This window comes from Aythya marila (genome assembly GCF_965140915.1).
Source record: "Aythya marila genome assembly, chromosome: 15".
In the NCBI taxonomy this organism is placed as follows: domain Eukaryota; kingdom Metazoa; phylum Chordata; class Aves; order Anseriformes; family Anatidae; genus Aythya; species Aythya marila.
The window spans coordinates 1,419,780-1,447,505 of NC_139056.1; positions in this window are offsets into that span (position 1 = coordinate 1,419,780).

The window sequence follows — 27,726 nt, forward strand, 5'->3', positions numbered from 1 at the left end:
ATATAGCATCATCTGCTCTCTGTAAATCAGCCCATATGAATTGGTCAAGAGCAGGTACCTCTGCTTTTGATGACATGACTAATGTATTTGTTAAGCAAGAATTCAAGTGGGGAAAATGGATTTGTATTTTGGCTGTGGTAATTGCATCATTCATCAATTTTCTTTGGTAATGGAGATATTCTCCTCTGGCCTAGTACTGATTTTCACTCATTTAGCTCTCTTAGCTTATTTTTTCCCCATAATTGTTGCAGCTTGAAGACATGTCTAACTGTTTATGTATGCCATGAGCTTTGTTTTTTTATTCCATCCTCTACTTGCCGCCTTCTTTAAAATGTTGTTGAGCGTGTGTGTATATGTTATATATATATTATATATGAGTTTTGAAACCAGATGGTATTAGCAGGAGTGGCTAAAGGCCTTTGAGTAGACCTCTGCCTTGTGATGCCAGGCAGTTTTCACCAATGATTCTTCTCATTAAGTGTCCTCTATGGTCTTTTAGCCCTGGGGATAGACATAATAATAGCTTATTCACTATTCACTGACCACATTTTCTTCTTTATAGTCTTAAAAATAGCTTGCAATATTTGACTAGTATGTTATGAAAACATGATTTGCCTGTGTCTTGGGTCTTGTATGGTCTTATGTGCTACTAGGGGTAATGCTGAGTAAAGCATGAAACAGGAAATGATGTGACCTGCACCCAGTGAGGTGGAAGATGCTGACTGCTAGTTTTGACTCTTAAGTGGTGGTAGCAGCATGGAATTCCAGCTGCAGAGGAAAAAATACAAAAGTCCAGAGTTTTGGACTTTTGATTTTTGTGAACTATGTAGCTTCAGAAATAAAATGTTTGAAGAAGCCCATATTCTGGTTCCCCCAGTATATCAATATATCTATTCCAGGGGAAAACATAAATAAATAAATAAAAATTAAAGTGATAATAAACAGCTGTTTGCATATGTTTTTCTGTTGGATTGATGAGACACCTTGTCTTGGAAAGCAGTTTGGATAGGAGACTGCAGATGTGCTTTATCCCCTGCGTTTTATGAACTGCATTCAGAGAGGATTATTCAGAATCAGAGAAGTTATTTTTTTCATTCCTTGGTGTAGCTCTCAATTTTATTCTCAATTAGTTGAGATACCTGACCTAGCACTAGGTTTATTATTCCAAGAGAGCAAACATGGGACTGGTGATTTGCATTGGCTTTCATATTCATTTCATTTTTACTAGAAAATATTTAATATTAAATCAAAGGAACATGCTATTCGCTGAATTTCTTTACTGCTCACACACCTTCAAGCTCTTACAATCAACTTGGTATAGGGGCTGCTGCTGGCCATCTTGCTATTTTTAATGCCGTTGTCCTTTGTCAATACACAGATCTCAGTGGAACATCACGTTGTTTTGCTCTGCAAGCTTTATGTATGCACCCCCCTACTCCCAGTGTGCTGTGCATTTTAGGAAGGCTGTGAGCAAATAATAAGATTGCTAAGGTGAATTCCCAAATCACCATGTTTTCTGCCAGAGATGAAAGGCCACATAAACATGCTTTTCTGGCTCCTTTCTCAGATGTGATTTCCCTGTTTTCTCTTTTTCCTTTGCCCTCTGCTGGCAATATGTACTCATAATATCTCTGTATCTACATAGTTTTCTTCATAGTGTTATCACAATGCAGATAGTAATTAATCTTTCTATTTTCTTAGTCTAATTTTCTTAGGATAAGTACTAAATAGTTTTATATTATCACTAGCTTCCAAAAGTGTTAAATAATAACTCTTCTGGCAGAGAAAATATTTTCCTTAGACAGACTAAGTCAGGTGTCCCTAGTAAGGGCATCCAAACTAACCTTAAAAGTTTAAAAAATACAAAAAGAAAAAAAAAAAAGGAAAAAAAAAAAAGGAGAGAGAGAGCACACTATATTAATCTGTCTCTTCCAAGACTGCCAAGGTTCCTGTTATACATCTGGAGACCTAGAAGCCTAGGACAGAAACAATTTTATACTGAATGTCTGCACTATCATGCTAGAACTGCTCTGTAGGGTCTGGTTTTATTGGGGAATTTATGGTCATCAGCTCATAATTTCTGATCATCTGTCCCATAAACTCCAGTAGTATCAGATGCATCCTTAAGAATTTTATCAGTTTGGAGAATAGAAGTGCCTAGAAAGTAAAGTATAAATTAAATTTTCTGTTACCAACAAAGTGGGTTGAATGTAAACAATTTCTTTGCTGAATGGGAATGTTTAATTGGAGTCCATGTATGCAAGAAGAAAGAAAATGTTTGCCTATCCACTGATTTTTAAGGGGCAATCAAATTCTTCGACATTCAGCTGTAAATGCAAGTTTATACAAAGTCTGCAGCACACATCCAAAGGCAAAACAGAGGTCAGTTTGGAAATTTAAATCTAACTGAATCTAATTTAAATGGTTCTCTAAACTTTTTTATTAGGGTCAAGTCATGAAAAGAATATTTTAACCCTTCTTGATCCACATCCAGTCAATCAAATTAATGATGTTCCTACTAATTTGATAAGTAGTCAGAATACAAGTGGCATGTATAGAACTACAGCTTTCCCTCACAGTAGGTCCTCAAGCACTGAATGAGCTGATAACATTTTATAAAACACAGTTATATAAAGTATTGCTGGAGGCAAGACTGAAGCCAAATCTTTACCATTTTCAAGGCAGAAAAAGAATTCTAATGTGTTTATCTAGCCTCAATTGTCATCAAAACTAGCTTAGGCTTATTAGTTACAGTTAACAGGACTCTTCAGCTAATCTACAACTAGAAGTATTCCTTAATTAGTGGAACAGAGACTCAAAATTATTCCCAGTATTTAAAGTTGGTTATACTCATCATCGCTTATTGAACTATTTAGAATCCCCAGACAACCTCTTATTTTTATCTAGAAGAATAATATTCCACATCCCATCACTGACTTAATACTTCTTTTAAAGTGAAATGCTGTGGAATCTAAATTTAGAAAAGAACTCTGAGCAGGGACAGTTTTTGCATAACTTACAAATGAATTGCCCATGAATCATTCCACGGCAGATTTAGATGAGTAATGTATTTTTGTAATGAGCAGTACATACATCATTGTCAATCTTAAGGTTTAATTGGGAATACACTCAACTATCTCAGTGCCACAAGTAATACCGTTTTGGGGTCCTGTGCAGTTAAAATGAGAATGGTAGATGTTGGTGACATTATGCTGATGATAACGTTATGAGTTGGAAAAGTGGCATGTGTAGGCAATGAACGAAAGTATGTCTTTGCAATGATGCCACCCTAAATGTATTCTAAATTTCTTCAGCTTGAATCATTGAAACTTAAATCTGGAAAAGTTAATGCAGTATCTGGTTGCATTCGATCAATAAAAGGGAGAAGTAGGTTTTATTTTCTTTGGTGTTGCTTGCAACAACTTATATTTTTCTGTTCTTAAGGCTTTTGTTGGTGACTCTGTTAGCTACATTCAGACAATTCACATGAGTGGAGTAAGGTTGAAACTTGTCTTCTGGTGTCAAGAGTTGGACCTGGAATATGCTGTTTGAGGACAGATTATACAAAGCCAAGAAAACAGTCTGTTTTAGATGACCCCACTCCTCTCCATCCTGCTCCATAATACATCAAAAACCAAACCCTCATTTCATCTAGTGTCATGAAATCATGCATTCCTCAAATTACACTTTGCAATTCTGCACTCTTTATCCCCCTTTGAATTATGCATGAGTTTTTTGTTTGTTTTCAAACAGTATCTCATCAAGATGAATGTTGCGTAGTTCAGTCTGTGACTGTTGAAGATGTTCATCTTTGTTTAAGCTTACTGCTCTGGCCAAGCAGAAAAGGGCAGGTCTTCCAGAGAGCCCTAGAAAATGGCACACAGGAGGTAAATGGTGCTCTGCCACTGTTTGTAGGGAGTGGGGAAAGGATTTGTTTGAAGGAACCCAATGAGAAGTCCTGGAGTAGTTTTGTTAGGAAACAAAATATTATGTCAGAGCAGTCACCGTACAAATTCATATTTGGTACTTGTGGTTAGACAGGTGATTAGTCTCCAGCTAGCAAAGGGTGGTGGGCCAAGGGAATGGTTAGCTGGATCACTGATATAAAGGCATGGTTACTGCAATCTACAGGGTCAACTGTATATTGGATAAGGCTGTGCCAACCTGACTAAGTTTGAGTATGCAATACAGCCCTAAGACATCAGGGGATCCAAGGAGAGCATTAACAAAGAAGGCCTAGTACCCTGATCAGGTTGTCTCAACAGATCAGAAAGGGTGACTTTAGCTTATTGCTGTTGCCCTTTAGAAGAGAAGTAGCTGCTACTGTATGCCATCCCATTTCCCATCCCTATGCCTTTTGTTCTCTTCTGTCAGTGAAGCACTCTTCAGGGAAAGCTGTTTGAGTAATTGTTTATGAAAGAGGAATTATCGCTTGTTGAATATCCAGGCAGTATAACTTAATTTTTTTACATCCCAAGCTAGGTGTGTAGACAATAATGACCTCTAGGAATTGAACCCAGCCTTTGGGTGCTGGCCAAGGCAGAAGTGTTGCTTTTGATAATGAAAACTTTAGTTATGTAAGACTGAGAATGATAAAACTAATTAAATCTCGTGCTTTAGTGCATTAACTGGATGGCTATGTTCAGTTTAACTCGTTGCCCATATGGCAAGAGTCTTTTTCATCTTCTCTGAAGCACCTGGTTCTGGACATTGCTGGATACCAGACTGGATGGCTCAGTCGTATAATCTAGCAAAATAATTATTTGAATTGTCTTGTCCTCTACTCAGCATTTTGAACAAAGTATCTTTAAACTTTGTCCAGGTTTACATGAGTACACTGCAGTACTTGAGAGAAGCAAAACTGAATTTAATTTAAAACCATAGAATTAAAAACAACTGAAAAATTTCACAATAGTAATTATAAAACTGCAACTTTTACTCTGAATTATTTTAATTGCAAGATTGGTACAGGTTTGTTTGGAATGAGGAGACAGAAGCATTTGGTAGTATTTGAAAATTCAAACAGCTACAGGAGTAGCTAAGTACCTAGTAATAGGTCATTTCTGCAATACTAAAACACCCTCCACATGACTGAGAAATCATCTTAGCAGGGAAAAACAATTGCATACAATGGAGATTCCCCATTGTATGACTATAAGTTGCTGTATGTTTTGTGTAAATGCGTCAAAGGAATTCTTTGATTACCTTGGCTGGACCTATGCTTTAGAGGAAAACAGAATTTGAATCACCACTTTGTTCTCTCTTCTCTGGAGGATTCATAATTAGGCAAACCCAAATGAGAACAGAAATTCTTTTCCCATCTGCAGTAGCTCATGAAAAGGCTGAAGGAAGCAGTAGTGCAAAGCATTGTGTGAACCACAGCAACATTCTTCCAGTGAAGTTCAAACAGCTATTGATAGGTTCACTCATGCTTTAGTTTTAGATTTTACTTTTGACAAATAGTAAAATGTTACTGGTGAAAAAAAGCTCAGAAAAATACATAGTGTTTTTGTTTTGTTTTGCTTTGTTTTATTCAATACAATTTTCTGGTGTTAGTTCCTAATTCTGCCAAAGAATCATTACAGCTTTGCATTTAGCCAGAGACGTATTCTAACACAAGAGGTATCATGTTGGTCACCACGGGTAATTGCCAGAAGAGAAAACTGTGTTTCTGTACAGCTTGAGCTACATACATAGGGTCCAAAGTTATGGAGGTTGGTGACACCCATCTTCTCTGGGCAGAACAAGCACTGGAGGATGGAAATGTATGTAGTGCATGTTTGACTGATGGTTCTAGCTCACAAATATTTGAGCATGATCAGGAATGAAGCTTATGGCTATTCAGAGACATGAGTATACTAATTTGGTGGTGGATGAGACTAGCGTGTTTCTTACCCTTATAAGAGCCAAAACATGAAATAGAAAAGAGCGCTGGCAAGCTAGCTCTAGGAAGGTTTGGGCCCCTCACTACAAGAAGGACATCGAGGTGCTTGAGTGGGTCCAGAGAAGGGCGACGAAGCTGTTGAGAGGCCTGGAGAACAAGTCCTATGAGGAGCGGCTGAGGGAGCTGGGCTTGTTCAGCCTGGAGAAAAGGAGGCTCAGGGGTGACCTTATTGCTCTCTACAGGTACCTTAAAGGAGGCTGTAGCAAGGTGGGGGTTGGTCTGTTCTCCCACGTGCCTGGTGACAGGACAAGGGGGAATGGGCTTAAGTTGCACCAGGGGAGTTTTAGGTTGGATGTTAGGAAGAACTTCTTTACTGAAAGGGTTGTTAGACATTGGAACAGGCTGCCCAGGGAAGTGGTGGAGTCACCATCCCTGGAAGTCTTTAAAAGACGTTTAGGTGTAGAGCTTAAGGATATGGTTTAGTGGGGACTGTTAGTGTTAGGTCAGAGGTTGGACTCGATGATCTTGAGGTCTCTTCCAACCTAGAAATTCTGTGATTCTGTGATTCTGTAAGGTGATTACAAGCAATGTTATTGACATTTGACAGTGTGAATTGTCCTATCTTTTAACAGCTGGCACGCTGTTTAGGTGAGCAAAAGCTGAGGATCTGACTTTTGCTGCTTAGATGAACAGAATTTATAATGCTGTGAGTTTTATTCTTTTAATTTTTTTTTCTTTTTTTATTTTTCTGAAAGTTTTTCAATGGCAGAATTCAGGAATACTGAGATTAGTTTTTTGTTTTTGTTTTTTTTTTTTTTCCTTTGCTTTGACGTAAGATAAAGTAGATTAATATTGACCAGAATTTGCAGAGTTTGTGTACCTCAAGATGTATAAATAAAGTGTGAAAGCTACAGTAGATTCAGACCTGGAAATTATTACAACAGCTAATGGGTGAACAAGACAGAAGAAAATTATGACACAAACAAATGTATTATGACAGGCAGTCTTTGTGTAAATTACTGTACATAACTGCACAGAATTTTCTGAAGCTCTAATTAATGAAGTACTGTAACAGATTAGCATTTGAGTCATTTTTCTTATTAGTAACACCTAATGCCAGCTATGATGGTTTTATTGCCTTGTCTGGTTTTTAGGCTTAGTTATACAAGATGTCACAGATCATTGGAGTTACTTTTCTGATGCTTCAGTCAAAAGTTGTGTGGTGATTATTGGTTAGGCTTGCTGTGAAGTAAGATTTTCTTTTATAGATCATTGTTATTCTTGGAGATTTCTAAATGTGAAATAACATTTGTACATATGACCTTTACGTCCATCAGAAACCCTCTGTGAAACCAAAGAGTTTGAAGTTGATGAAGTGTTACATAAGTATGTTTCATACAGGTGCAGGAACCTTGGATTGATTTGGAGCCAGAATTATAGACCAATAATGTGGTGTATGGAAAGCTTTCTCTGTGCTTCCATCTGCCAGCAGCCATGAACGAGTTCATGCAGCAGCAGAATATGCTTTTCTAAGGGCGGGTTTGATATTTTGGTTACATGTATGTCAATATAATCTCTTGCTAAGTTTAGCCTTAAGTAAAACCTAATTTAGTTTGCATAACTGTGAGAGCCATGGGGGGTCCCAGGGTTGCCAACCACATCTAAGTTCTACCTACTTTTCCTGGAGCAGTCAAGAACCTTAGTTCCAAGAATTCGTCATCCTAAAAATACAAACTAATGAAGTGAAGTCTTGATTATCTGAATCCATGTCCCTAAATTAAATACAACTCCAACACTACTGAACTGGAGGAGTCTACTGCAGTCTGAATTTGTTGATGGATCTCTTAGGTGCAGCACAAACCAGCTGGGTATGGTAGCAGTACTGCAGCTGAGTGTAGATTGATTCTAGCAGGATTTAGTGATTTATTGCATCAGATGTAACAGCGTGGTACAAGGTAACATGCTATGATTAGATTTAAGCAACATAACTCGGTGTGATGGCTGAAGGGTATGGGGGAGGGCATCTATTTTTCTGGTCAGCCAGTGTTAATTCTCCTACCTGATGTCCAGCATAATTTTCTTAAAAAATCATAACTGTGAGGGAAAGCTTACAAAGAGAGATATATGTAGAATTTCTGAACAAAAAACATCATGAACAGAATGATTTATAATAGATGGATAATGATCTAAGTTTATATCTAGTTGTTTTAGCTGTAACTAGCAGTGAGATGGAATCATTCATGACCAAATCATCCTTAATCCCACTTCAGAGCTTCTTTTCTTACAGCCCATCTGTTGACAAGACAAATTTGTCAAATTTCAGAAGACTGTTGCTCTGTAATTTTACCATACCCTAAAGTGGCGCTGCATAAATAAATCTAAGTGAAAACTGATGAACCGTGACCTTGGGATAAAATACTTTGCCGATTATATATTCAGAATATATATATATTTTTTTTCAGTTATTTCATGTTGCCTCCAATATATATATATATATATAAAAAATATATATATATTGTGTATATATATATATACAAATATATATATATATTCGTATATGGAAAAAAAGTGATTACTAACTTCTTCTTACCTAATCTTTTTTCCAAACCAGCTGCCTGCCAAGTTTAAACCACAACAGGGTGTACCATATATAAATAATTTTCAGAGTGGGCAACATTCATCAAGAGTCTATAGAGTTACTTTGTGTGTGGAATACCTGAACAAGTTGTGCTATGGTGTCTGAAGAGCCAGCTTTTGGTACAGTTCAGGGTAGGAAGTTCATCAGGTGTGTTAATGAGGATCTGCTACTTTGCATAAAAGAAATATGAATGTGCTCTTTGTTCTGAAGATCTTACCTGGACCTCTTACCTCTATCACCCAGTTCTAGATCTGTGGTTCAAATTTAGCACTGATCCCTTGAGATTCACTGTTCTATTGCAGCACAGTTTGGCTTATTGTGTTGTGCATCAGTTTGTAATCTGAAGTGACTGCTTGCTTTGTACACTAAAAAAACCCATAGCCTCAAGGTGAGCAGATGTTGCATGTGGTGTTTTCATTGGCCCTACCGGCTGGCTGGTAGAATGATGGAAGACAAGGTGGATCATGCTTTTGCACACATCTTTTGGGTTATAGCTATCCTGAGGTTTGGGGTAGCTCTTCAGCATTGCCAGCAAGCAGCTGGGATTTTTTCTAGCAAAGCTTGATCTTCACCTGTTAATGCAATGTGATGTTATTCCTCCTGGACCAGGATTTGACCTGTAGAAAATCTTCAGTGTTATTCCATTGCCCTTTCTCACTTTTCTGCTGATGTCTACTTCCCAGCAAGTGCAATTTCTATTTTCTGCTCCATTCAAAAAAAAATATATATATATCAAAATTCATAATCTTAACAAGAAGGAAATGTCCAAGACCTGTACCTCTGACAGCCAGTGAAAAGTAGAGGTAGCTTATGTTAATTGGTTATTGTTTGTTGGGAAAAAAAAAAAACAAACAACAACTCCAATTAGTTTCCAGAGGTTTAGCTCCAAGGAAGAACCTTTATGTTTTAAGATGACTAGAGTGGCTAATCTGTGTGACAAAATCTCTGTAGCTGTTTAATTTCTGTTATTATTGTGACGAAATACAATTTCTAGAGTGGAAAATGGTGCACAGTATTTGCTATTAACAATTTCTCTGACTCTGCACGTGAACTGTCTGCTGATAAACTTTGGCATATTCATTAATCATGCTGATTTGATGGCAAACCAAATTCACTTAACAGATTTCATGGGTATTATTCACTAAGCTACTCTTATTTGTGTATTTTCTGTTCAGATTATGTGAATGGTTGTGTGCCTTAGTGGAAAATAATTACTGCTTCATTTAGTGTTTAAATAAAGGAAAGGTTTGAATAAAGCCATACATATGCAGTAGCTTTCACCTGGGAAAATGATACTGTTTAGAATCTTGTTGTGACATTTTTGTCAATAGAAATCCCTAAGAAGGATACGATTACAGTGACAGAAATGGTCTTTCATAACTAAATTCCTCTGTTTGCATGTGGCTCACTGGTACACCAGTGTGAAACTGAACTTGGATAACACAAATACATAGCAATATTTCCTTGTTATAGGAAATAGTTGTTTTATTTCCAGAAACTGGTAGAACCATTTTGAATGAATTTGTGACTTATTTTTCTTTTGAGAGCATTCTTATGACAGCAGTATGGTCTCGGCATGGTGTTAAAATGCCCTGTCTAAAAATGGAGAAATAAAAAAAGAAATCTCTAGCACAAGCACTCATGGGAAAGAAGTGAAGAATAATCCTGACTTTAATGAAGGAAAACTTAAAACAAAACAAAACAAGACAAAACAAAAACTTTGTAACAAATGCCTGTTTTTTTTTTTTTTTTTTTTTTTTTTTTTAATGAAAAAAATCCCACCCTTTTTCCCTCCTCCTCATCTTTGTATTCTGTTTTTTTCAGGGGCAAGCCTACAGGAAAGGACGATTAAAAAATATTAAGAAAATAAGCTATGTAATTCTAAAATACCTATTTTTTTATTTTGATAATCTTTTCAACTATGATGTTTGTTTATAAATTTTAGCTGAAAACTGTCAACTAATTGACTTTTTCATCATGCAGGCTGATACTGACTGTGCATTCACCAGCTTGGAGAAGTTGCTGGCAAAAGATAGTCATTAACTTATCAACAATGAATGGCCTAGATGTGTAAACTCAACACAGTTTTCAGCTCCAGTTTCAAATATGCCACTGGAATATCATCTTGAAAGCTATCAAAACTGTTGAAAGTGCTATTTCAGTGGTATGGTCTGAAATCGTTAGGTAATAAATGGGTTTTTCCTTATGTTTAAATGTATCTTAGTTCTTCACATACAGAGTGGTCTGACATTCATCTAGGACATAGAATTGGAAATATACCTAGGGTAGGCTAACTGCTTATTATATTTACTTCAGCAAAATCTTATTACACCTGTGCTGTCCTTTACAGAAGAGATTGGATACCCTGTTGTACTAGGTGCTCTCCTGCCTCCAGGGGACTGTAATCTCTAGAAATCAAGAGAAAATAGGTAGGGAAGGGAACACAGAGAAGCAAAGCAGTTAATGTTGTATAGTTGGATAAGGAGTGGTCTGGTCTTGACATCAGCTGAACTGTTGTCTTGGTATATTAAGATGCATGATGAGTTTTTGTTTATAATGAGTAAATGCTTTGAAATGAAAGGGGATTCACTAATGCTATCTGGCCTTTGTTTTTCTGTATCTCTGAGGAAATGTTTTCAAAAATATTTTTAACAGGCAGTATAACTCATTGCTGCATATTGTTGCAGATGGTTTTGCTTAACAAACTGCATCTGTCTAAAGATCACGAGTACTATTAAGTTTCCCTTTATTCAGCTTATCTTTTAAGATGGGAACCTTTGTATGATAGTATTGAGATATGCTGATAATAATAGTTATTATTAATACAGATGGTCTGAATTGTGTTAATGTATTAGAAAGAATGTTAGAAACATCATTGCCTTGTAAGCTCATAAAAATAATATATTAGCCAATGTTCACTGAAGGCAGTGCATTGGGTTGAATCTTAGTGCTGTGCCCCTGGATGAGTCTAATCATACAGGATGGCCTCAGACCAAATGTCCACCCAGCAGTGGGGGCAGTTTATGAGAAGTCTAAAAAGCTCAGTAGCAAGTGCTTATTTATAAGAACAGAGCATGTTCAGCATATCCCTTTCCCCTTACAGCAGAGAGCTGCTGAGGAAATTATAGAGTTAGTGAGTAGCAGGCACAAGGCAAACTATGTTTAACAGTGCTCTGAGGAGTTATTTAGTTGTCCTCCTCCTTTGTCGTGCCCCCCTCCCCCCCCTTTTTTTTTGGCCTTAGTAATACTTTTGTTTTTTCCATAACTCTGAGTTTCTGAGCTTTATTTTACTATCTATTGGCAATTGAGATACATTTCTCTTAATATAGCGCAAAGCTTTTTGTAGCAGTATTTATTGACCAACACATCAAAAATCAGAAGGTCTGAGGAATGTTTCTTTTTACTCAGTAAATTTCTATCTGGAATTAAATGAAATTCTAAGTAGGACTCTGAAATTAAAAGATAAATTACAGAATTTTTTTCTTAGTTTGTCATTGTTTTTAATATTGCTTGCCTACTCAGGATTGCATTTCCTACATAATCAGACACAGAGTAAAGGTTCAATGGTTTCCAATGAAGGCTAAGCTTTCTAGAAAATCAGTTAACATTTATTAGGGAGGAAAAATCACCATTGAAATAATTCATTTAAGGATAGGAGTGGATTCTTTATCACTTGCTGAATGCAAATTAGGACTATAAAGTGACTGAAATAAAACTTGCAAATCTGATGAAGAGATTGCTGGTTGAAGCTTTACATAGTGTTCCTTGTAAGCGGTCACGGCAGATCATGATGTTAATTTTTCCTGGCTTTAAAATTGGTGAGTTTAAGCATGTAGCAGAGTGATAAATTTTTGAAAATAGTCTTCAATGGGGGATATGTCTTAGGGTTTTTGAAAATCTGGGGATTTGCTACTGTCCTGATATGTCCTCTAGTGAGCCTCCTGGCTAGTCTCCTGGGGGCCACTGCCAGTGGCAAGTGAGACAGAGTCCTTTAGTGGGTCTTGAAGATGCATGGAAACTGTATGCAGAAGTATTAGACTTCATTTGGATATGATAATAATGGAGATGCAGCAAAATAGGTGGACTCTAGGAAAAGAAACCATGAAATTAAGCTGTAGCTGGATAGATTCTTATAATCCCTCAATGCCCAGTTGTGGAGTAATGACCAGTTTAAACATATACATAATACACAGAAGTTTGGACAATGAAAATGGTGTCCTATTTCAAAGCATGTAACCTGACATATGCGTAAAATGAGGAGCTATTCTGAAAGTCACCGTTTGTCTAATGAGTGGAAAGTCTTTTTTAGACTGATCTGGTATTACAACATTATTTCTGTATCTTAGTCCCTACAATTTTCCCTTGATAAAGAAAAGGATATGAAAGCCTGCAAGTTTCATTTATTGCCTGTAATAAACAAGGAGAAGAGGCAGGATGCAGTTAGTGACTGGAGATTGCAATATTATCCTGGGCAGACAGATGTGGTGCAAACACTTTCCTTGCAGTAAGCAAAATGTAGGCAGAAACTTTGTGGATCTCACCGTATGTGCCTGTGTAGGAATGGTTGCTTGTTAAAGCAAGCTTAAAGTTTCTGACTGTCATTCTTGGGATGTGTAAGGAACTCCACTATCTCAGTCACAGGCAAGTCTTTTCAAAGTCTTTATGCAGCCTTTCATAAAGTAAGCTACCTTTGTAAAGGATGGATATATCCATTAAAGTGGATTTGAGAGACTTTCCTGCTGTATTTCACAGTGCATTGACAGTCCTGCTCACTCTTGTGTGAGATTTTATCTGGATACTCATGGTCTCATATAATATTTACACAAAATAGCATTTTTGCAGTATATTTTGCATTGGAGTACTTGCAATTGAGTTTTGAACAATGGGCTAATTGGAACAGAAATTGTCTCAACTGGAATGGTAAAAATAGCAAATGAATGTTAGTATATTTGTTTGCATATTGATGCATGCCAAATATAGAAAATGCACAATTTGTGTGATGTATGCTGATGGATGGGTAGTTTGTCTTCACTCTCAACATTGATCTCTTGTAAAAAATCGTGTTCCCATTGCTCACTATATCTAAATGTAAAATAGATGAGTCAAATCCCTTGCACTGTTGGAAGGCACTGTAGTGTACCGAAGTACACTACAGTGTACTGTAGTGTACTACATGATTACAGTGTACACTGTAATGTACCAAAGTACAATTTCAGCTGTTTTGTGTTATGCCAAAGATGAGTATCTAAATGAGGTTTGTTTCTGGGATGAAGAGGTACCCACCTCCTTCTGCAATGGAAGGAGATGGAAATGACTGTTACTAGATGTTCTACAAAATATGTGAAATCAAGTGATAGTGGCTGTTATTTGAGGTAGTAAAATAATTTGCCTGTGTTATCAGTTTGTAAAAATAGATCTCAAATAAATGGGAAAGAGCTTTTCATTACTGTAATAAACTAGGGGGTGGTAAGCTCTAGAGCTTTCTCTGTCTTCTGTCAGGCCATAACAGGATTGGGGAAATCATATTCCAAGAAATGTTTCTGTTCAGCTGTGTATCATTTATTAATGGATAACTTTCTCTGAAAAGTAATTGCATTTGCTGGGTGACAGGCCTCCCAATTTCCTATTAATTCTGATCTAACAGTATATCCTTCTGAAATTAAATGTAATTTGAATTATTTTTCTGTAATCCAATTGTATCTGGTTTATACAAGTCCATACCAAGAACTGTGTTTCTCAAAGTTTTATGTGTAATGAGCCATGGATTTGGCTCACCATCCCCCACTAACAAGTTGGTAAATGAGGCAAGATGCCATGAGGTAAATTGATTATGTCATGCATAGAAAGGTTGTGGCAGAACTGGGAGCAGTACCAAATTCGAAGGCTTTGTTTTCAGCAGAAAATTTCTTGCTCTCATTTCTGTTAGTAGCATTCTTCAAGAAGGAAAATACCACTTGAAATTTCTTCTTTATAGATTTGTGCATGAAGTTTATTATAGCAGACAGAGTAGTGTAAAAAGGAATCTCAGCTGTAATTGATTCATTTGCGTGTTTGTTGCCCTTTTTACTGTTTTCCTGCCTCATTTTGCGCACCTTAGCTGACATTGTGTTGGTGCTGCGCTGTGCGTAGGTGTGCAGCTCTGGATGCCAGCCACATCTGGGGAGAGTATCTGAAGGCACAAAGCTCCTCCAGGTTAGCATACAGGCAATGACTCTCATCTCCCACTGCGCTTAAGGCAGTGAGGAAGAGGTTATGTATCCCAGCTGACAGATCCATGGACTATTTTAACAGCTACTTGGGGATGAAAAGCCTTGGAGAGCGGAGGAAGATTAAACAGCTTGTATCTGCTTTATTTTCTTCTTGTTTGATCTCAGTGCAGTCCCATTCTCTCTGGCTTCACTTTTTTTACTTTTTATTTTTTTTTAATGTATTTGCGTACATTAAAATCCTGAATAGTTTTGTTCATCTATTTACTAAAAGGAAGCTGATAAAAATTAAATATATTACAGCACATAAGTATATAAATATATTCTCTTTATTCATCTCAGCTGCAGGAGATGTTCCATCGGGGGCTGAGGCAGTTGTGGATATGACATTAGTTCTTGATTTTTCAGGGAGGTAGCATGGTTTGAGATGCTGGGTTAAGCTTTCAGGAGTTTCAGGCTACAGTCTAATTCTGCCACGATTGTTTTTAGCTGGTGCATGTCTAGCTTTCATTTTGGTTGGAGGAGGTACTTCACAATTTCCCAGAAATATTGTGTGTAGTGTCAATTTTAATGACTAGACTATCTGTAATGACTAGACTATCTCTTCTGCTGTCCAGCAGGTAAATGCCAAGGCAGTTGTGGAGATAAAAGATCCATCTTTGACCTCCTAAACTGACATTTTTTGGCTTTGCTAGATTTATATAACTCTGCTTTTAGCAATCTGAGGTTTCAGTGGATGAAGTGGGACCCCCATTGTATACAGTATTTTTAAGAAGTGATGTAATAGTGACTATAAATTCACAATTACATTGATAAGGGTAATGGTGATGAAAAACTTGAGGCTTCAATTAAGATGCTACTTGGACTGGATACAAGATTATGGATTCCTCCATAAAATGCCATTGTAGGGTAGAGAAATCCAGAGAACTTAAGGGAGAATGTGAAAAACAGAGATGCTAATACCTAAATCACTCCCTTAGGCAGATTTGTTTTTAAAGTATCTTTAGCCTTTTGCCTTATTTTAAAGCAAAGAGACAAAGAAAGGGACAAGAGAAATAGAAGTAAGAGTCCCTTACTGTGGTGGTCTGGGCACCACAGCACAAAAAGGACATTAAACTGTTGGAGAGTGTCCAGAGGAGGGTGATGAAGATGGTGAAGAGCCTAGAGGGGAAGACATATGAGGAGCGGCTGAGGGCACTGGGCCTGTTCAGCCTGGAGGAGGCTGAGGGGGGACCTCATCATGGTCTACAACTTCCTCGCGAGGGGGAGTGGAGAGGCAAGTGACCTATTCTCTGTAATCACCAGTGACAGGACCCGCGGGAACAGTGTAAAGCTGAGGCAGGGGAAGTTTATGCTGGACATCAGGAAGAGGTTCTTCACCAAGAGGGTGGTTGCACACTGGAACAGGCTCCCCAGGGACGTAGTCACTACACCAAGCCTGTCTGAATTTAAAAAGTGATTGGACTGTGCACTTAGTCACATGGTCTAAACTTTTGGGCAGACCTGTGCAGTGCCAGGAGTTGGACTTGATGATCCTTATGGGATATTCTATGATTCCTTTAATAGGGTTGAGCATGTTTATATAATGAAGATGAAACGGACGAGCTTTTCCTGAGTCAATGGGCAGAATCCTAAGGGGTCTTAATACTCACAGGTTCCTGGCCTACTGGAAATGCCTGGTGCCAAAGCAGTTACTGCCACCTTAAGCACAAAAACAATCATGCATTTCTGCTTGAGGCCCAGTATTTCTGGTGTGGCAACAACTTTTAACAGTAGGAGAAGAAAAATGTATGATGGATGATTCAAATAGTCTGTGTTTTCATTCACAGACTGAGGGACATTATCAAATGTAAAAAATATAGGTATCTTTCAGTGAGTTAATATCTTACATTAAAAGAAATGAATACAAAATGCTGGGCTCTGCTTGGTTATGGACACATGCATTAAGCAATATAAGAATAGCTGTTGGTTGATATTACTGTGTGCAGTTACAGCCTGTTAGAAAGACAAAAGACTATCTGAGCAATAACTTTCTCTGAGTCATCCTTCCCTGCAGAAATGTTCAGAAGTCTCCTGAATGGAGTTGTCTGTAGGTGTTCCTGCAGAGATGGTATAAGTCTGTTTTTGCCTTCCTTGCTGCTCTCCAGAAGGACCTGAAGTTGCATTTGAACACCAAAGTATTATTTAATGACGTTTCTGAAGCTTAAGCATCTGGGTGGCAGGCACTCTTTCAATGATGCCTGGTTTTACCCATTTTCCAAGCAATATAACTCCACTGGAATCATTCAGTTTGGCTTTTCCTGCTAACCTCTGCATTTGTTCATTCCCAGATCAGGGGTCAGTGTTTTGGTGAGGGAAGAGCCTTTCAGAGGGCATTAAAGAGTCCATCTAGTCTCTAGGTGTGTTGAATCTCTTCTTGATATTAGATGTGTAGTTCTTCTAGTGAGCCATCACTGACCCTTCACAGGAAACATGGGGAGTCCAAAATGGGTTTGGCAGATATGTCCATATGGCAGCAGCCAGTGCACAAGAAGCAGAGGGAACTTGATAGCAATGCTTTCATTTCTATCTTTTGGATCTTGCGGGTATAAGTCTAAAAATAATATATAGTGGAGATAGTGTCTTTTATTTTCTATTCAGGATGTTCATACTTTTCGATGTGTATTTCATGCTTGCATACTTCCTACAATTATAATCATTAAAATGATTATACCCAGAATGATGAGCTACTAATACCATTTACCTTTTGTTTAACATTGTAGCATTTTAACAAAGGGAATAAGTGATTTTGCAGTGAGTAATTCCTGCTTTTGCAAGCCAGGGCCCCTGATTTTTCTTGCACTGTATATAAAATAAGTAATGCCAGCCTGAACTTTAAAATGCTATTAATGATTTTACACACACACACACACACACACAGTATCTTCAAACGGAAAACTTTGAATTATATTGAACTTATAGTGTTTTTCTGTGTCTTTGGCAAATTAGTTGAGCTTTGTTCCTACCAAATTCAGGTTGATAGTCCTGGATCTGGAAGCAGACTGCTGTAAGAAGAAGATCGTCGGTCTCAGCTCTGTCATGAAATATTGTAGGACCTTTGGCTTTGACAGTGAGGTGCTCCCCCTCTGTGTAATACTGTCCATCTTCCAGTGTAAATTGCTGAGAGGTCTTCATATAAAAGATGAATCTAAAATCTAAGTATTCATTTCTCTTTCCCATCTTGTTTCAAGCTCATGTGAGAGGTCATATGTTGCTTTGGTCAAGATGGGCATACCTGGAATTGTTGAAGATTTTTTGGAGTAACTGAATAGAGAGATTAGTTAACTTGAATCGGTTAATTTGTTTTCCTTTTTTGACACCAGTCTCAGCTTTGCAAAATAGTTCACAATATCCACGTAAAGAAACAGTGAAAAAATCAAATTGATATATTGCTCTTGAGTATTGATATATTCCTGAAATATTGATATATTCCTGAAAAGGCCTGAAAAAGCTTAGCTGGTGAACTCAAAGGAACAGAGCTCCTGGCTGCAGATTGCTCTGCTGCAGCCAGCAAAGTACTGATTGATAGCAAAGTAACAGGGCTACGGCATCTTCTGAGTCCATGAAAACAGGATGTGACACAGAATAGTAACAGAGGTATGCTATGTTCGGCTTTGTGTGTCTTCTGAAGATAGCAGAGGAGATATTTCCAGGTTAAAGTATTTTAATTTGTGGATTCTTAGGGGGGAAATTCTGATCCAGTAAAATCTGTTCTATTTTTTTTTTAATTAATTTTTTTTTTTTCAAATTTGAGAAATTGTTTGTTTCATATTAAATTATTCACATTTAAAACTGCTGGTGCTGAGGTTCATTTACATGATCTGTCTTCAGATTCTAAATGATTATTCATGCAAGGAATATGAAACATTTTGAGAAGGTGACCACCCTTCCCTTGCAGGTTGTAACACACTAAACATTTTTCAAGGTGTTGCATTTCCATACATCATCCTTGAATAGATTTCAATGGAGGATGGTGCAGATGCAGCTCTTTTTACCGTGGATAAATGTTATTCCTTTGTATTCAGGAAACACGTAACTCAAGAAAGCATCATTGTCCATTTTTTAATTGCTTCTAATAATGTGTTCTCATCGTGAACATTTGCAACATCAATCAAAGGAAGAATAAAAATCACTTTTCCCCTGAGCAGTGGACAAGTGCCATGAAGATGGATAGATAGATACAGATCTGAATGCATAACTGACATGGAAATCTTCAGTGGGAAGCATTGTGGGTCAGAGGATTGGCAATGCCTGTGACAGCATAAATTCAGAAGTGAGGAAGACCCACACTCTTCTTTTAAAAGGGAGAAAATGCATAATGAGAGCAATGTCTGCATCTTGAAAACTTCCCCTATGGCTGCAAGGTGAAGGGCAGCTCAAATCTGCATTTAACTACATGATAACTACTTTAATAAAGAGTCCTACTGAGACAATGACTGCAAGAGGGGGTTGAGTTGTGTTAAGCAGGGCTGGCTGATTGATTCACAGTTAGACATTTCTATTGATGAAGGCACTAAAAAAAAAAAAAACACAAAAAAACAAAAACAAAAAACAGCTGTGGCTTTGAATTAGCAACATTGTAGGTGAGATGGTACCTTGATCTTGCACTCCATTTGCACAAACAGTGGCAAAGAAATTGGTCAGTGCAGCAGAGGCAGATAAATTACTATATCTCAGGATTCCCAGAATGCACTTTTATGGTTTGTTGCTGTCCAGAAACATCTAAGATGAAATAATTTATGTGATTGTGTGGAGCAAGAAAATGCTTAGGTAGGAGACGGACTGTTGATAAGCAAGAGGGATCTAAGGCATTAAGCTAATCAGCATGTAATACCACACAATGCTATCAAGTATTTATTTATTGCTTTTTAAGAAGACCTTAAACTGGTCTTCATAAGCATAATTTTAGCTAATCACAGTTTCAAGAAATTTATCCACAAAATGACTCTATAATTAGGGAAGTTATTTTAATTTAAACCTATAAAGGATTGAGTCACATGGAAACACCTAGTCTGTAATTCCTACTGAATTCAAATGGCTTTTGATCAAGATCACAGTAAGACTATATAGAGGTAGTTAAATTCCAGTTCCAGCTTCCAAAGTGTCCATACCTCTGTGCATCTAGTGAATAGATCTAATACTATTTTAGAATACTATTTCAACTGTATACATGAATTTAAGTGAAATTAACATCAGCTGCTTCCAATTAAGATTTTCTGAAATTAAATTGAATGGTTGGAAAAAAACATGCAAGCATATATATTCATCCATGACTTAGATCTTACTTGTAAAATGAAGAAAATGGAATAATCATATACCATCTTGTACCCCAAGCGATGACTGAAGTCATGACAATTCTTAATTATGATGTCAGGAATCCAAATCCCCATGCTATTTATCCTGTGATTTTCTGCGCAGTATTTATGTTGTCATTTTCAGCACAATCTTTTTTGTTTTCTGGGCATTTAACTTTCTGGGATTCACTTTGTGTAGTGCTGTCCTGCTTTTGTAAATTGATATATCATAAATAAATCAGACTGTGATGCAAGTAGGAACAAGATTTAACTTGATTATGGAGTAAGTTTTATTGCAGATGATGAGGAAAACAATCCACCTTTAATCACATTCTGAAAATGGATTCTGAAAGCACTGGTAAATGTTAATAAAGAAATCAGATGGCTTCTATTATACACCTATGTTATTGATATATTCACCCATATTACTAAATTTTTTATGATATAAAATGGGAAAATATATTTGTTACTCATCTTTCATCAAGAAGTACCTATAAATAAAAGAGAACACATAAAGAAATGGAAGAAACACGTAAAAATAAAGTAGCTTTTAGAAATTTTGTCCTTGCTAAATAATTTACCATGTAGGCTTAACAGAGTCTTGTCCCAAGATGCTTTACTGAATAGTTCAAAATTTACCTCCTTATTGGGATGGAATTTCTCAATGTGTGCTTGATGTGCTCTTGTTGCTCATATATAAGAGGGTCAGAGCAGAACAGAGTGCCTTAAAAAGCCTTGTACTATGGTATATGTATGACTGAATTGCCATCATGCCAAAGCTCTAGAAAAAAAACCAACAGCAGCCCTGGAGTCAGCATTGCTGCTCTGACATCCCCAGGAGTGGTGCATACAGGAGGGATGCTGCATACCTTGGCTCTGCCCCAGAGCTCTGTGAGCTGGCCACGCTCCAGCGCTGCCTCACTGCCATCCTGCCTGAGCCTGGGAGATCAGAGCTGGCTCAGGAGGACCTCATTCATGAGGAAAGAATATTCCCCCCCACCCCTTTTTTTTTTTTTCATTTTTTTTGTCAACTTTGCATGCCCATGACTTTTAGGCAAAAATTAACAAACAAAAACTGAAACACAGCCTACCACTTTTCTTTGAATTTGCTGTAGGCATAGGCATTAGGAGGCAATATTGTCTTTTCTCCTGTTTGTACTCTGGTGAAGGGCCAAGTAAGGAGAACTAAAAAAATAATAGGATGTGATAGCAATTCAGATAAATATCACTGTGCTGAAGGCAGCAGGGTTTAACATCAAGAGAGAAGGATAGAGGGAGTGAGAGAAGAATTAGGAGCCTTCAGTGCTTTAGGGAAATACTCATCTCTGCCAAGCCCTTTTGAATAAAGAGACATGCAGGAGCTGACAGGTGACTGTGGATGTGATGAGTCAAGTTGTCTTCGAGGTGCGGGCAGTTTATTACACAAATGGGATAGGGTGATGAACCACAATGAGTCAGAGATGTGAATGTCAGAAGGCACCCCCGTAATCACCTCAGACACCCTGCACCACACACTCTGTTGTGTTCCACCTGGTAAATCTTACCAGAATTAGTGTCTCTTCTTGAAAGATACAGTCTCAAGTGAAAACCTTCCAGAAATGGGCCATTTTCTACATCAATCAGTCAGCAGCTGACAGTGTCTCCCTCCTCATGTCTTATCCTCAGTTGTGACTTCTGAGCATGGAATCCTGCTTTATATGGGTTAAGTAGAATATCCTTCGCAAGCAGCAACACCACTTCTCTCTTCCACTTCTATGCAAACATATTGAGTCTCATTGGTGAAGCATTAAGTGAACCAGCTTCTCAGTGATATAGCATAAAAGCAAAGTGGAATTTAGGTAAAATTAAACTGAAATAATTCCAAACAGGAAACTTGGAAAAACAATCCAAAAAGGACATTTATCCATAGAAAACTGTACCTTTATGTGAAACTGTGTTTTTATCAAAACCTTGTGTATTTGAATTGATGTCTTAAATTCTGTGAGATGGACTTCCGAGACAGTAAACATTAGCAGTGAGGCATGGCCAGCAGAACTAAACTCTGCACCTGGGAGAGCCCTTAAATTAATGCAGTAACTAATTCAGGTGGTGCCAGAAAGAATCACAGAATCACAGAATTTCTAGGTTGGAAGAGACCTCAAGATCATCGAGTCCAACCTCTGACCTAACACTAACAGTCCCCACTAAACCATATCCCTAAGCTCTATATCTAAACGTCTTTTAAAGACTTCCAGGGATGGTGACTCCACCACTTCCCTGGGCAGCCTGTTCCAATGCCTAACAACCCTCTCAGTAAAGAAGTTCTTCCTAACATCCAACCTAAAACTCCCCTGGTGCAACTTAAGCCCATTCCCCCTCATCCTGTCACCAGGCACGTGGGAGAACAGACCAACCCCCACCTCGCTACAGCCTCCTTTAACGTATCTGTAAAGAGCAATAAGGTTGCCCCTGAGCCTCCTTTTCTCCAGGCTGAACAAGCCCAGCTCCCTCAGCCGCTCCTCATAGGACTTGTTCTCCAGGCCCCTCACCAGCTTCGTCACCCTTCTCTGCACCCGCTCAAGCACTTCGATGTCCTTCTTGAAGCGAGGGGCCCAAAACTGAACACAGTACTCAAGGTGCGGCCTCACCAGAGCCGAGTACAGGGGGACGATCACTTCCCTAGCCCTGCTGGTCACACTGCTCCTGATACAAGCCAGGATGCCGTTGGCCTTCTTGGCCACCTGAGCACACTGCTGGCTCATATTCAGCCGACTATCAACCATCACTCCCAGGTCCTTCTCTGCCTGGCAGCTCTCCAACCATTCCTCTCCCAGCCTGTAGCTCTGCTTGGGGTTATTGCGCCCCAGGTGCAGGACCCGGCACTTGGCCTTGTTGAACTTCATGCAGTTGACCTCAGCCCATCGGTGCAGCCTATCCAGATCCTCCTGCAGAGCCTTCCTACCCTCGAGCAGATCAACACACGCGCATAGCTTGGTGTCATCTGCGAACTTACTGGGAGTGCATTCAATGCCCTCATCCAGATCGGAAGATCTGGAAGGAATGAAGAAGAAATGATCAACATTTCAAGAAATCATAAAGTTTGTCATTAATTAAATCTCCAATGAAAGCTGGTAATAGTATCATTATCATTGGATGGATTATGATGATCTGAAAAAAAAAAAAAAAAAAAGAAAAAGGAGATTTAATACATATTATACAATTTCTAGTAGGTTAAAGGCTTCCTGAAAACCTTTTCACTGTTAGAAATAATCCAGGCAAGCAACATCTCTTCCTCCCCATTTCTAGTACCATACAAGTGCCTACACAGTCCTATTCTTTTCTAGCCATTATGGACGTATTAGGAAAGGTACACGTCAGAAATAGGAAGCTATATTTAAGGAATCATGTCTCATTTCCTAGCTCTCTGTAGGTTTTCAAAGACAGCGTTGCTTATATTTAGTAGCAGTTTTACCAGGAGAAAAGAAATATTTTTTCTGAAGTGAGGTTTTATTTTCAATTTATTATTATTTTTTAAATTATTTTCAGTCTTCAAATAATATTTATCCATGCTAAGCACAGCATTAAGTGACCTTGCAAAGGAGTGAATGATGGCTGGAATTAAGGGAGAATTAATTTGTTATTAATTTTCCTTCTGTGTTTAAAGTGGAGATGATCTGATTTAAGTGATTGCACCAATTTCTTTGCTAGTATAAATTTGCATTGTTGCACTGAACATGAGGAGGCTATCATTATCTGTGTGCATGCTGGATGTTCTGTTTTCCTCCAGGGACACCCTTTAGGGAGGTAGCCCAAATATTATATAAGATGTGTGTGCATCCCTGACAGTGAGAAATGCAGGCAGAAGGAGATGGTCTAATTATTGGGCTCTGAGTTAACTCATGCGTGACACTAGCATGAATGTAACAAGAAGTTCCATCTCATTCACGTAACTGTGAAGCCCTGGCCGATGGTTGCACATGCCTTTGAGTGAAGCCCTGAGAAGATGAAAGAAGGGCGATAGGGCTGCTGGGGGTGTGGAGGGCTTGGGTATGCAAAGGGCTGAGGGCCAGAATATGCAGTGGAAATAAAATCAAGTGAAGATGCTAAGGGCTCAGTGCAGCTGGTGGAGACAGGCTCAAGCTCATTGCTGCTCGTTCTGTACAGTTCCACGCAAACAGCCCATTGATGTATCACTTCAGGCAGATCTGCCTTTAAGAAAGATGCAGAAATATTTTTTCTAGTCTTTATTTGGGTTTTTATTTCATGTTGAAATATTTATTTAACTTCCAACCTCAGCAATCCACCAAAGGCCATTTTACAACTATTGTTTTAGGCAGATCTATCAGAAAAGAGTCTATTACAACGTTTTGCCTCTTGTAAAAAATAAATAAATAACCTGTTTGTGAAACATTAGAACATGAAGCTTACACATAAGATCTACTTAAGGTTTTGTTGCCTAGTTATTATTAACTAAAACACTGAAAGCCCCTGAAATCTGTATATTTGGTCAGAAATTCACATTTTCAAATGAACATAAACTCCAGATATCCAGAGCTGGATGTTAGATGAGTTTGTCACATTAGTCCAAGCAAGAAGCAAGTTGTTAAGAAATACATTATGTGTACTCAGGATTCAGTGAGGCAGAAGATTTAATACAGAAGTTCAGTGGTTTTTTGTGTTCTGTATAATAGCCAAGACATCCAGATGAGGCTGGGACCTAAGACAAAGGACACAGGGAGACCATTTCCCTCTGGGGGAGCCAGGGGTGTGCATTGAGTATTGATAAACACAGCTGAATCACAGCCACTGCGTTTGTTACAAAATTGTCTGTAATATCCCAGCTTGAATTCTAGCTTTGTTGATGAATTTTGATAGAAGAAACACTTATTTATGTATGTATAAATAAATAAATAAATAAATAAATAAATAAATATTTATTTTTTTTTTCTGTTTTTGTCAATGTTAGAGATGACTGAATTTGGTGAGCCTTTGGTCCCAGAGGACTCATCTTTCCCAGTTAGCCAGGACAGAATTTGGTGACTCCATAACTCATGGAATTTTCCCCATTCTGGTCTGGTAGATGTTTTCTGTGGGGGATGTAGACTTCTAAATATCCTTTCAAAATATTTTTTTCTGTGATTCTGAAGTGATGTTAATGTCACGTGTATTAATATCATAACTGCTGAGGTTGTGTTATGTGAAGCTGCTAAATGATGTCTACTTAAAACATACTGTAAATCTACTCATGTAAATCACTGTTTGATGCCTTATAATTGAGCTTTCTAAATGGCATGTTAAAATTAAGTAAAAAAAGTCTCTGTTAGAGAGCAAGACAATTATTTGTGTAAAGAGAAGGTCAGGAAAGATTTGGTTTAAGAAGCTGGTTTCTAACACAGATAAAGATATTATAAAAGTGAATTGTGACTTTCATTTTTTCTTCTCAATTGAATTAAAGATGTTAGAATTTTGGCTGTGTTAGTGGTTTATGATATTTTGACAGCTGGAATTTTCCCCAGTAGTAAGAAAAAAAACACAACTTTGAACTCTACCCTGTTATCTTTATGAGAAAAGAGCCCAGGCTTTGACACAAATAGTTTGACACAGTATTCATGATTATAAAATAACACATGTATTGTTATAGTCCATCCATGAAAGTCATGAAACTGTAACATCATAAGTCAGGGATGTAGTTCCTTCCTAAGGCTGCCAATGGTGTGATCTACCTTCTTGTCAACACTCCAAGACAGAAGCATTATCAGCTTTACTTGGAACAGTTAACACCCAAAGAAGAGGGACACACAAATCCTGAATGCTGATTATGTGAGAAGTGTTCAGGAAGTGAGGAGTGTTCAGGAACATTCTCTGAAGTGGGTTTTCGTTACAGGCTGATTTTCATGTTACAGTATTTAATCATTTATGATATGTGATTTCTTGCACTGTTGGCTTTTTGGCTTTTTTTTTTTTTTTTTTTTTTTTTTTTAGCTATGAAAGATATCATTGCATCCCCAAAAAGGGGCTTAACTCTCTCCATCTTGTTCTCTTTACTCTTCAAGCAAAATTGTAATGTGGATTTCTGATGGCTAGTTTCAGGCAATAGATTATTTTAAATCCTAAATAGAGAAATATATTTTATTTTCGTTATGAGAGCAGATAAATTAGTTGGGAAGGAAAAAATGCAATTCATTACTTATTTATTTTTTTCCCCCCTAGAATAATTATCTTTGAGAATATCCAGGATAAGCCAGGAATTATTGAGTGAGCAGACTGTTACTGCTTTAGTTTTCATATATATAAATGTATTTCCAGTATCAGATGATGGTGAATATCTTTAAGACAGACCCCCACTGCTGTTAGCAGAAGGTGATAACTTCATTTGTCTTCCACTCTGCCTGAGAATTGCCCCTGAAGCAGCTCCAGCTTTTGTGGGACAAAATACCAAGTGGTCCCCTTCGTGCTTCCTAGCTGGGGGAAGCTGTGTAAGCTGATATCTCTAAAAGGTCCACTTCTCTCAGCCCTGACTGCTGAGGGGAGTGAACATCATGAGGTACTGAACAGCTGGAGCCTTTGTACCCTGCAGCTCCTGATCACTTGAGAATGCTCCACAAAATCTTAATGTAACAAAACTGGCAGAGAATTCCTAAAATAACATTATGGACAATCATCTGGGTACCATAGAAACTATCACTGCAGCGAAGAGCTTTCCCTTCTTTGGTTTTACCATTTAAAAACTGAGAATTCAGAGACTTTGTTAGTGGGAAAAAAGTGTGTTATTTTTGTTATAAGATTGTTCATTTGCTGCAACTTTCATTTTCTTCCTGGGTGGGATCAGATCTGTGCAATTTAATGTCCAAAACTTGTCTCTTTTATGATTCTGTGTGATGAAATTTTACATCAGAATCTTTTATAGTGTGTTCCTTCCAGTCACTGGCCTTCAGGCAGTCAGATGCCTGAAGAACAGAAAATGTCTTATTCTGCATGCAGTGGAATGACTAGTGAGGCCCTTCAACAGCCTGCTATCCCTTAGCAAAAATCTGTTAATAGGGTTACAGGGAAAAATGCCATCCAGACAGATGGGAATGACTCTAGGTTGCCGAAATGCTGTTCTTGCGCAGTAAGTGTGTTTATGGAGGGAAGAATTCCCAGACCAGACAGCTGTCCACAGTGTGCTCCCAAACCTATGCTGAGAGGGACATGTTAGAATGAATCCAGGACACGTTTTAACATGATAAAGAGCTTCCCAAAAAGAAACCATGGGGTTTTGCTTCAGGTCAGCAAGCTTGTGGTTGGATGGTGCAATCTGTTTGATGAGCTTTTAATCTGTCAGTAGAAAGAACTTCCACAAAAAATACAGTTTTATGATTCTCTGCATTGCCTGATTGCCCTAAGGTGTTTGGATCAGCCTAGTGTTGGATGAGGGGTCACCAAGGAATGCTTCTGAGCTGCAGTTGATTGTTTTCTAGCTAAAGCCTTTCAGTAGTTGAGTTAATGTGCAGTTACTATATCAGGATAGTGGGGGAAGATGGACTTATAAACTAGTGAAACATCTGAGATCTTGTTCTTTCAACGGCTTGTTGTAATCTTCACAATGTGCAGATTTATTTTTTTAACCCAATATCCTGAGCTAATTTTGAAAGGAAAGTTCTGCCTTTCTAGATTTCCTCCCACATTTCATTTAAATAAGTTATT